Source organism: Eptatretus burgeri, chromosome 6, assembly GCF_056783735.1.
Source record: "Eptatretus burgeri isolate ZD-2024b chromosome 6, Ebu_testis_v1, whole genome shotgun sequence".
Taxonomy (NCBI): domain Eukaryota; kingdom Metazoa; phylum Chordata; class Myxini; order Myxiniformes; family Myxinidae; genus Eptatretus; species Eptatretus burgeri.
In genome coordinates, this window is record NC_140966.1 from 9,700,478 (window position 1) to 9,712,977 (window position 12,500).

General features: G+C 31.4%; 1 protein-coding gene and 1 long non-coding RNA gene across 5 annotated transcripts in view; both read left to right on the forward strand.

Moving 5' to 3' along the window:
- The window catches only part of LOC147024226 (uncharacterized), a 3,530-nt gene extending 1,665 nt beyond the window's left edge, over positions 1-1,865 (forward strand). The window contains exon 2 of the long non-coding RNA XR_015058932.1: positions 1-1,865. This exon is cut by the window's left edge and continues 205 nt beyond it. This is a non-coding gene — a long non-coding RNA (uncharacterized LOC147024226).
- LOC147024223 (partitioning defective 3 homolog) overlaps positions 1-12,500 on the forward strand; it is a 206,709-nt gene that overhangs the window by 171,925 nt on the left and 22,284 nt on the right. The gene's annotated exons all lie outside the window — the stretch shown is intronic.

The following is a 12,500-nucleotide window of genomic DNA, read 5'->3' on the forward strand; positions in this document are numbered from 1 at the left end:
GACAATACCCACTGAACAAGTTATACCTTGATGAGCCAGAATACAAGTTTTACCTTGGAGACTCACAAATTTTGAAAAATCAGTAAATGAGTTCTGCCTTGATGGTTTAAATAACTACCTTGGAGACTCAGGAAAAGGGTTTTGCCAAGATGGTTCTAAATATGGGGCCTACCTTGGAGACTCACAAATTTTGAAAAAATCAGTAAATGAGTTCTGCCTTGATGGTTTAAATAACTACCTTGGAGACTCAGGAAAAGGGTTCTGCCAAGATGGTTCTAAATATGGGGCCTACCTTGGAGACTCACAAATTTTGAAAAAATCAGTAAATGAGTTATCCTTAAGAGACTTTGTAAGTTGGTTTTACTTTGAATACTTGAAATGTGGGTTCTGGATTGATAACTCACAATGTGATACATATCTTGGAAACTCAACGGGAATGTGGTTATACCTTGAAGACTTGGAGAGTTGGGTTTATGTTGGACACTTGAAACTTTTTTGGGGGCTTTTATTTATTTATTTATTTATTTATTATTATTATTATTTTATTTATTTATATTTTGGAGTTGCTATCACTCTTTGGGATCTAAACCTATCGATGTAGTTCTTTGTCGGATGGTGCTTGATGGGAGCAAGATCAAGAAAGTTCTGGGAAGAAAGTGCAGGCTTACTCCCTCTTTCTACGTCATCAAACCTGAAAGCCTTAAAAGACAGAATTGGAAGAAGAGAAAAAAAAACAAAAAATATACATTGTTCGTTCTGGGAAGAAAGTGCAGGCTTACTCCCTCTTTCTACGTCATCAAACCTGAAAGCCTTAAAAGACAGAATTGGAAGAAGAGAAAAAAAAACAAAAAATATACATTGTTCGTTCTGGGAAGAAAGTGCAGGCTTACTCCCTCTTTCTACGTCATCAAACCTGAAAGCCTTAAAAGACAGAATTGGAAGAAGAGAAAAAAAACAAAAAATATACATTGTTCGTTCTGGGAAGAAAGTGCAGGCTTACTCCCTCTTTCTACGTCATCAAACCTGAAAGCCTTAAAAGACAGAATTGGAAGAAGAAAAAAAAAAAAACGTAAAAATATATATATATAGGTGGAAATCTCATTTTGAAAAAGACATTGTGTTGGGCGAGGATTGAGTTGGGGTTGAGATTTTGAATGTGAGGGTTGGGGTTGAGATTTTGAATGTGAGGGTTGGGACACACACACATACACATCAACAAACAAAAGTTAAGCCTTGACTATTCAGTTGAGGATTCTGTGTTTGGGGTTCACAGATCTAAGAACGTCCCCCTTGACACACATTATATACTGTTATACACCTCGGACTTGGCCCTCGAGTGTCCACAACGGTGTATAGTAGGAGGGAGTGAAGAGCCAACCTATTGCTCCCATTGCACACACACACACAAACAAAAGTTAAGCCTTGACTATTCAGTTGAGGATTCTGTGTTTGGGGTTCACAGATCTAAGAACGTCCCCCTTGACACACATTATATACTTGTCCCTCTAGTGTCCACAAAGGTGTATTATCTGCTTAGTTTTGTCTTTTGTAATTCCTGTGAATAAAATGAACCTAAAATCTCTTCCCCTTCCAAATCATATATTTTATAAGTCCAAGGAACTGTATCTATTACATCAACAATTTTAAAAGTTCTTTCGTCCATCGTTCAGTAAAACCCTTTTCAAAATGAGATTTCCACCTATATATTCTTACGATATCACCAACTTTGAACTTAGGTTTTCTGACATTAATCTCTTTTTCATATTTTAATTTTGTAAATGTTTCTGATGGCTTCATATTCGTTGACGTGTGAATCGTGTCATTATACTTATCCACAATATCCTGAATAAAAGATGACCATTGTTGTGAACCGAGTTGTGTGAATTTTTTATATAGTCTCTCTTTTAAGGTACGATTAAAACGTTCAACAACAACTGCCTTCCCTTCATTAAAGGTACTGTATAATGTAATACTGTTATTTTTTAAAAAATTCATAAATGTCTTGTTATAAAACTCTCTACCCTCATCAGTCCACAATTTCTTAGGTTTTCTCTTACTTTTATTAAATATCTGTTGAAAAGCTAACACAAGAGTATTACCTGTTTTGTTTTTTAAAGGGACAACCCACGCATATCTACTCCTCAAATCAATAACGGTTAAAGCATACTTGTACCCCTTATCATTATTGAGTTCAATCAAATCAGCAGACCAGATATAATCAACTTCCTTGGAATAAACTTTCCTTCTCTGAAACTTTGTGAATATTGGTTTATGTAATTCATCAGCTAATTGCTCTTCAGTCTTAATGGCATCATTAGAGCCTATAAGTTTTTTGAATTTCCAAGTCCAAGTTTCAATTTAGCACTAATCATCTTCTTCACGATGAACCTATCAACTTTTTCTCTCAAGGTTGGATTTTGTATCAGAGACAAATTATATAACATTTCTCTGTCGGCTTCATGCTTTTCTTCCAACGTTGTGGTATTCCCATAATCAATATCGTGTCTCATGCACACTTCATCAACTCTATTGATTGGTTTACTCCAGGATTTAGGATTGTCTGCCTCATCTAATCTTTTATCCAAGTTTGTGCCTGGACCACAGAAAGAATACCCTGGAAGATGTAATTCCCCTGGTATTCCAGTAGTTGTAAATTTACTTCCTGATAAAAACTTTTGTATATCTCCTCCGAGTTTGTGTTTGGAGATAAATTGATTTTTTTTTGAACCACACACCGAACATATACCTTTTTGTATAACCCTGTTATTTTTACTTTTAATATATGAAATATTTTTAGTATTAGTTTTCTTTTTACATTTGAGACAATAACTCATTTATTTATGAGAAAAATTTCTGCAGAGTGCAAAAACCTTTTTAGTTTCCAACATGCACATTTGAATCTTAATTTTTAAAACATAAAGAATCCTTAGAAATGCCTTCACTCTCTCCTCCATTTATTTAAGAAAAAACTTGAATTAAAATACATGTCTTCTCGATGTCGATAGTCTTGTCGAAAGTATTGTAAATAGACTTTTTAATTCTTTGTATTCCTCCCTGGTGAGATAAGTTAATTTCTTTAATACCTCTATTCTTTTTGAATCTCACTGGTTTCCATATTTTGATATTTATTCATTCTCTCTCTTTCCTCCCTCTCTCTCTTCTCTCTTTCCTCCTTCTCTCTCTCCTCCTCCTCCTTTTCCTCCTCTTCCCTCTCGTCTTCAACTCCTTCCTCATCCCTTACTATACTTGAATCGTTTACACCCCATAGAATATTATACATATATTCATCAGGATTTCTTGTTATTCCTGTATCCAAAATAATTTTTTACAACAGGATACCAATAAAATTTCTTTTGAATTTCTAAAAGAGCCTTACCTTTTCTTAACCTTATAATTTTTTCATTATTTAACATTCTAATTAAATCTAAAGTTGTTGGTTTATCAACATCAGCATAATGCCAATCTTTTATTGAAAATACCTCATTCTTATGTTGTAGAACATATTTATTAAAATACCGAATACCCTTTTCTTGAAGGTATGCTTGAACACAGAAATGATAATTTTCTTGAAGCCTTCTTGCTGTCATTTATGTATTAGAAATATATGTTAGAATAATATTATGGCACGAAACACCTCCCCATCTTCCCATAGTTAAATCATTTTGTATTTCCTTACTTATTATATATATAATCCTGTTTTTTCTGTTTTCATGAGATAAACAAGGGCAAAACCATTATTATATTTACCCTTATTAAATTCTTTTATTTGTTGTTTACTAATCGTGGCTCCACAAAACTCGTTCTCGATACCAAGTGGATAATATTCTTCCTTACGAGACTGATTTAATTGTTCCAGGTCTTCGAGGTTAATTTTAAATGACCAATTATACCCTAAATCATTCATATCATACCCCCATTGTTCTATTCTCATACAAACGATACGCCCTTCTTTATAAAAATTTATTTTAATTCGAACTGTGAATTCTGTATGACCTGGAGATAATATCAACACTTCTGTATCTTTAGAATACACAGCCGTTTTATTTAAGTATATATATTGTGATAAATCGCTTAATCTCACCAAGTCATTTGCGTCAGTCGGGCTTGGATAATTTTTTAATTTATAAGCATTTTTCATGTTAATATTTTTGTTTATATTATATTTATGTCGTTCAGCCTGTGCCTTTGTGTAATAATTTGATAAATCAATATCCAGTTCTTGAGATACACCAAAGATAGAACCATCTTTACCAACATAAGTCATTTATATTAGATTAAAAATAATATCATAAAATTTTTTATTTTTGTTGAGTTGAAATAACACATATAGACATAATTGATCACAACACTTGGAATTTAATTCTTGGACTTGAAATGTTTGATAAACACCATTCTGTAAGAATTTTATGACTTCAACAGGTGGTGGAAGACCAAAACTATCAAAATAATATTTGTCTTGACTATTAAAAATACAAACCCAATGAGAACCGTTCCCATCATTATCTTCTAAGTTCATAATAATATTCTTTGTATGTTTCGACACATTTGTTAATTCATCTCTCATACAAATAACCACATTATGAATTTTTAATTTCTTACAATATTTGACAAGTTGTAAATTTGATGTTGTATTCTTTCCAAATTCTTTCAACCACTCATCAATGCTCATTTATTTATTAGAAAGATATAATCCATTACCTCTTTTCGTTAATTTTACACCTGCTTGTGCTATAGAAGAAAGCATATCTCCAACTAACAATCTCGCTTTATCAGGCAGACCTTCAAGTTTTTCAGCAAAATCTACAATTACACCACTTCCACTAATTTGTTTCTCCAACTCTTTGTTATGTCTTTCCAATTCTTTTTGAGCCTGGAGTTGAGCCTTCCTTTCGTTGGCAGTTTTGACCGCTGTTGAAATACCACCCGTCAATGCTCCAACCGCACTTAAACCAGCAAATAAAGGAATTAGAAATGGGAGAAATCCTCCACTCGTCTCTCTTATTGAATATTTTTTCAACATTGGTTTTGTCATTTTAATTTTAAGTGAGCCAGTGTCATTCAAGATTTTAACCTGTTCTCTTGTGAGCAAAACATCAATTCTTACTGCTCCTTTTCTCTGAATTGTATTAACGTTAATCGTACAAGGCTTTTGATTTTGAACACAAGATGATAGTTTATGAAGATTGATTTGATTAACATATACCCCAGTTGGTACTTTGCCACTCATTTATTTAACAAAAAATTATGTGAGACTAATCATCACACCATTATCTGTATTAATCTGCAATTCTGTTTCTTCCAAAAGCAAACAATATGTATCAACTTCTTCACTCTCTCCTCTTTCAATGTATAGGGAAGTATCCACTCGATTAGACTTTATAGTTTCTTTTTGAGCGCTCAGGTCAAACGTATAGATTGTATACAAACTTTTAAATGCTGTCATATCCAAAATAGGTTCTTTATTTCCATTACTTTCACACACCTTTTGGTAAGACTTGTATGCTTCAGCAAAATCATTTTTTTCCCAATTAATTTCCAATCTATCTCGTGGATAAAATGTTCCATCTAGAGAAACGCGAAGTTGTTTCACCTTAGCATTATCACTCAATGCATTATTCTTATCAGTCGCAGTATCACCATCTGGCTTTTTAAAAATCATCCACAGATATCGTGGCTTTCCTTCCAGAACACCCAAATTCCACGTGTAAGTAGTTTGATTGAGTTTAACGTGTTGACATCTTCTTTTGAGGTATGATACACTGAGTGGTTTTTTTGAGTTAAGTCTTCGATTCAACATCTCTTCTGTTTTAAGATTAGGAGTATATTCACTGATATACCAACTCATCTCCTCAATTACAAATTTATTCTGATCACCAAAAGCATTACCAACACCAAAAAGCAATCTATTTTCATTATCATTCCTTTGTAGTTGAAATCTAATTTTAAGACCATACAGAACTTTATCATAATCACAAAATCCAAATATACCTTTAAGAGGAACTGCCACAGTAAAACTATTTTCTGCTTTTGTATCATCATTATACATTCCTTTCCTTTGAATATATCCAGGGTCTGTGTTTGTTCCCGTTGACATATCAGGAATAAAACCTTCGACAGACCCCTTTCCCATTCTATCACTGAATGTATAGAGTGTAAATTTCATCATTTCAGATACAGCAGAGACATAATCAACCGCTTCAACTTCTTGTGTTCCAATATACAATCGCACACTATCAAACATTTTCCAGAAGAAATCATTTACAAGTGTAGCGTTTGTGTTATTCCCAGCCTTAGTGAATTTAAATTTACACAACAAGAAACTTTCGGAGAGATTCAAATAGGTTTGTTGATTATTTATTTCAAAACTTTTTGTACCATTTGTATTCCAGTCTGTTCCAGTTATTGCATTTACCTTGAAGTAATCTTCTTTTTAGTGGAGTTTGAGATAATAATAGTATCATCCAAATCATAGATACTATCAATTGCTTCCATACTTGTATTTATTTAGGAAAAAAGATGTTAAAACTTTTGAAACCCTGATCCAAGTATTTGAATTATTTTCTGTCGTTCTTGGGGGGACAACTGAGTTTTACCTTTCTTAATTTCTTTTATTGCTTGTAATTTATGAGATTCTTTCTGAGCATCTTTTATACTCTTTACAGCACCTGCTACATTTCCCACAGCAGAAGCAGTTGAACCAATTAGGTCTTTATGTTTAAGAATAGTTGAACCAATACCCATGAGAGTATCAATTATCCCATCTCCTCTAAATTGATGTCCGACACCCCTTTGTCTCTTAGGTTTATAGTATCCTCTACCAAGATACATACCTTCACCCTTGTAGTACGGGGAAAGGAACATCCCATCTCCTGTAATTATTTTATATTTTCCCAACTCGTGCTTCCTCACAATAACCATCGTATTTATTTATTGAAAAACTTCACGTAGGTGAATTCTGATGGATATAACTTCTCCATTAAAAGAGATCACACGATTATCTTGGTCGGTTATCCTAAAATTTACTCTGTGTATGGTTTTTCCTGACACAGGTAGATAAACCAAATTTTTAGGCTCCATATTGAATTTATAACCAATTGGGGTTGAGTATGCGCTGAATGAAAATATTGTATTTGTTTTTAATCCATCATTATAAGCACCATCAATCAAATCACAGTGAATTAACACCGAATTTATTCCTGAGGATATTTGAATGACATTATCACTGTAAAACGTCCCATTAGTTTCAATCTTTTTGAGGAGAAACCTAATAACTCTCTAAATGAATTATCAATTGTGAAATCAACCTTGTAGTTATTTTTAACTTTAATCGTTGATTTTGAAGTATGTTTTTGAATGTTTATAATAATATTTTTTGGTTCATCACCCTGTTCTTTCATAAGACGAGCAATTTCGGAAGATATTTGAGAAATCTCGTATGCTCCGGGTGAGACTGTTATCGTTTTGTATCCACTTCCCGGATTATAACTAAACTTGTCATTTTTCTCGGTTATATTAAATAAGGTATTATAAGTCTCCATGGACAATAAAGATGCCTCATATTCTTTTGTTGTGTCAAGTTGTAGTGGGTATGGGAATGAAGATGTGTGGTCGCTTGTTGTGAAATTAAAACTCAGGATTGTGCTTCTCATCTTATTTAATACGAGATAAAATGTCTTTATATTGAGATTTATTAATTATTTTCATGTTCATCAACTGATCTAAAATGGCTGATGCTTCATTAAAACAATTGTTATTTCCAGCCTTCTTACTGCCGAACAACAATAACAGTCTATTAACTAATTGCGATGGGTCATTTGGAAGAAAACTAATACCTGAACCAAGGATACTTAAAGCCTGAATAATGTGTTTCTCCTTCTCATTCTTCCTACTTTTACCAGAAAGAATAACCTTATAATTTAGAGTGTTCAGCAAATCAATATATACTCTATCATCATTATTTTCCATATCCAATGGTTTATCAATATACTTTGATTCATCCCTCACAGTTGAACCTTGTCTTCCATCTTTTGTGAGAAGAAACATTAATCTCGGAGTTAGTTTAACAGGGGTTGAGCAGAACTTAAGAACCTTAATTCATCATTAAATATCAATACCTTTTCTTTAACAAGATGAAATATTGCTGGTTGTTCTGTTGGAATGAGTCCTGCTTTGGTTTTTGAATCCGCTGAATATTCATTGTTTTGAACAGCATTCACAATATAATCAGGGGGTTGATTAATCTCTTCCAGTTGTTGAAATAAACCTTCATCATCATATTCTAATTCTCCTAAATGCTCTAATTCTTCCTCCGTCATTTGACTGAAATCTTTTAACATTTGAAGCTTTCTAGGAGTATATTCTACTGTGGGAACTGTGGAAACATCTTTCATTTTTTCTTGGGAAGTTTTTAAAAGTGGTTTAAAAAATTTCTCTTGTTTTTTTTCAAATGCTTCTTCGCCCGTTAGTTTCTGTCTGCGTTTCTTCTTTATGTCTTCCTGTTGTTTTACAACTTTTGAAACCAACTCTTGATGTTCCTTAAATCTTCTTGCTCTTTCTTTTGTATCCATTTATTTATTGTAAAATATCATTTAATGAATTGTAAAGATCAACAGGGAAATTTTCCTTTTCTTCATCATTCAAGTAGATGTGTTCAAATAAATCCTTTTCTTTAAATATTTCATCAAATTCTTTATTAACATTAATGCGAGTTGTAATTTCTTCTTCACTAATCCTTGCATCTCTGCTTTTCATACGTTTGTGTTGAGTTTCTTCATCAACATCAAAACCGAATGATAAAATCTTCACTCCGCTCAGATATTTAATAATTTGTCTCGTTCCTTCTGGATTAGTTTCTAATATCCCAACACCACCAGATTTTAGTTTCTTTAACTCACTCTTACAATGTGAATATTTTGTTGTACCAAGAGAAACCTCCTCAAATATTTGTCCTTCATTCCTCAATCGCATATGTTCCTCCACTGAAATATAGTGATAATCTTCACCTTTTACTTCTCCAGGTCTTATTGCTCTAGTTGTTGTTGATACAATGCGTATCACGGGGTGTTTTTTAAGTAAATTTACAATATTCTCATTTGTACTACACAAGAACCTTGATTTATGAAAGTTTTTTCCAGAAGCAGATTTACCCACAAGATTTATAATAATAGTTGTCATTTATATATGTAATTGTTTATAAAACAAAAAATATATCCCTTAATATCTCATCTTGTTTCACAACAATATATTTATATTTTTCAGTCGTGTGCTTCATATAATCCTCAAATTTCTTTTTACTACATAATGTAGAACAATTATCTCTCCAAAAATTATTGATATCTATTGAATTTAACTTGAATAAAATAAAAGTATTAGCATTGTTTCTGATGGAACGACGAGGAAGTTGAAAGTACGATTGACTAAGATAAATACAATTACAAGAAGAATGTCTCCCTCTTGTGTAGTAGCTGTCCATTACCGTTTGGTTTCTCTCATTAACACAATCATCAAAGATAACGAGGTTCTTTTTTGATTTATCCAAATCTTGGGGAGACGGTATATCATCCGTATTATCACTAAGAATACAAGTTATAAGATTTGATTTCTTTTTACATCTCTGTGTATCACAAAATAGTTGAATTATATCTTCAATGTTATAATCATTTAGGTTTTTTTGACGTTTAAATAAACCTATTATATCTTCTTTTGAAGACCAGCATTAAAACCTTGTGAGAGTAGTTGATACTCTGGTTGAAAACTCGACTTTGTGAAAATTATTAAATTATCATAATCTAAAAAGTTGGGAGTGAGGAGCATTTTTAAAAGTAAGCAGGTTTTTCCACATCCACTTGAACCAACTATGAGACATCTTAATGAATTTGGGAGATTTTTATGGTTGTTAAATTTTATCTTATTTTCCCAAATAGGTAAAAAATCATTCATTTATATATTTGAAAAACAGGTTATTTAATTTATTATTGGCTTTTTTAGAAACTCTATATTTTATCCTAAGTTCAGGTTTAATTTCAAGATAATCCATTATTTTATTTATACAATATCTTGTGTTGATATTTCCCTGAAAATTACATCCATGAATAATATACAACAACAATCCTTTGAACATTTCTCTTATACGTTCAGTTTCTTCCCTTGTAAGGAAAGGTGTGTTATCATCCTCATACTTTACATTCATTTCTCTAATCAATCTTGTAAAGTAATTCATTTTTGGTGTAAATCTAAAAGAATTATTTTCCTTTTTATATTTTTTATTATCATTAATTAGAAGATAATCACAGAATATACATTGTTTATAGGCTTTTGACTCTGTGTTTAATCCCTGTCTTTCACACGCAGGACAATTCTCAAATTTGTCATATGGAGAATCAGGAAAGTCTAGCATATTTATAAAGTAAAACTTTACTTAAACTGAAATTCATCTATACTTTCAGTTGTATATTACCATCGATATCGATATACTTTTTTCATTATCAGATTCAACGACAACATTTTTTATATTAAAGGTAATTTTAAAATTATCGTTAACTACTATTGAACGAAATGTCATTTCACCTGATATATTAACATCCTTTATTTCATCAAGATTTACATCTTTAGGGTTGTTGAAAAAAATACAAATTTCTCCTTGCATATTACAGATGGTCTTATCTTTTCTTTCTAAAGCTTCATCCATAAGGTTTTTGTTCTTTGATACTTTTTCTTGTTTCATTGCTTTTTCTAGTTTTGAATATATTACTAGAAGGAGAGGAGAAACTTTTGTTAGAGATACTTTAATTGATGTTCTACCAGGTATACTAAAAGCCCTTCCACTGAAGGAAATTGAAGAACTCATATTATTTACCATAATAGTTTTTATCCAATAGTTGTTATATTTATCTTTGTTCAATTTTACATCCTTGACATATTTCTCAGTATCTTTAACAGATGAAGAGATTGATTGAAACTTGTCTTTTGTGTCTTGAAACATGGTATTTATTAAGTGAAAAAGTTGGAGGATAAAATGTTTTTAAGCACAGATTCACCTATAAATTAAACGAAATTTTCATCAAGAAAATTTTAGTTTAAGCAAAGTTTTATTCTATAAATATGGTGAATACAACGTACTGCGATGTTTGTAATCACGAATATAAACATTATAGAAAACACCTCCGAACCAACAAACACACATTTAATCTATTTCATCAAATATCTCCTCTTGAGTTGGAAAGAAAACATTGTGATATCTGTTCAAAGGATGTTTTGAAGAGTAGTTATAATCAACATCTTCAATCACAAAAACACAAGAAAAATGAGTTTAAAGTAAAGGGAGACTATTATATTAAAAACACTGATGAGGCATTTAAAGGGCATATAAAAATAAGGATTTTTCAATTTGGAGAACCCGGTCCATCATCAATAGCTGAATCAATTGAAATAGTGAAACCCGATGTTGAAAAATTTATTAAAAAGACATTAAAAGAAATAAAAACTTTAAAGTTTTATGTGGGAGTGAAAATGAATATGAAAAGACAAGATGAAGAACAAACTCCTTATATGAGAACAGATCTTCATTTTATAACATCATTTCAAGATTTTTTGAATAGTGGGGTTTATGAAGAACTATCAAGACAAGAGGAGGATGTTGATAATACAGTGGTAGGAAGTGGATTCAATATTAAAAAAATCATCTTTTTAGATATACACATTCTAAAATCAAACCCTCTTAAAGCTTCTTCTTATATTGAATTACCAAAAGAAATAAAACTAAAGAAGGCAGTTGTTAATATTAAGAACAATGATAATAAATGTTTTCTCTGGTCTGTTCTTGCTCACTTACATCCACCAAAATGTAATTCAGAAAGAGTAAAACAATATATGAAATATGAGAATACCTTGGACATTAAAGATTTTAAATTCCCAATGCCATTAACAGATATTCCTAAATTTGAGAAAAAGAATAATCTTTCTATTAATGTATATGGATTAACGGATACAAACAAAGTTCAAATATTAAAAATTTCAAACAACTATAAAAATGAAGAAACACACATTGACCTTTTATATTTTAGTGTTGGAAAGAATTCACATTACACATACATCAATAATTTATCAAGATTAATCTCTTCTCAGGTATTCAGAACAGCAAACAAAATATATCCTTGTAAGCGATGTCTTAATTCATTTCATACAAAAGAACGATTAGAACAACATTCAAAATATTGTAGTAATCATAAATCAGCTGTAATTACAATGCCTAAACCTGGTGAAAAGATTTATTTTGAAGATTATAATAAATCTATCATGCACCCATTTGTGATATACGCTGATTTTGAATGTATCCTTAAAAAGATAAATACTGCTTCTCCTAATCCAAAAGAACCATATACAAATAAATATCAAAAACATATTCCTTGTGGTTTTTGTTATTATATCAAATCATCTGTTGGAGAAAAGTATAACAAACTTGAACATTATCGTGGAAAAAATGCTTCACAAGAGTTTGTAAA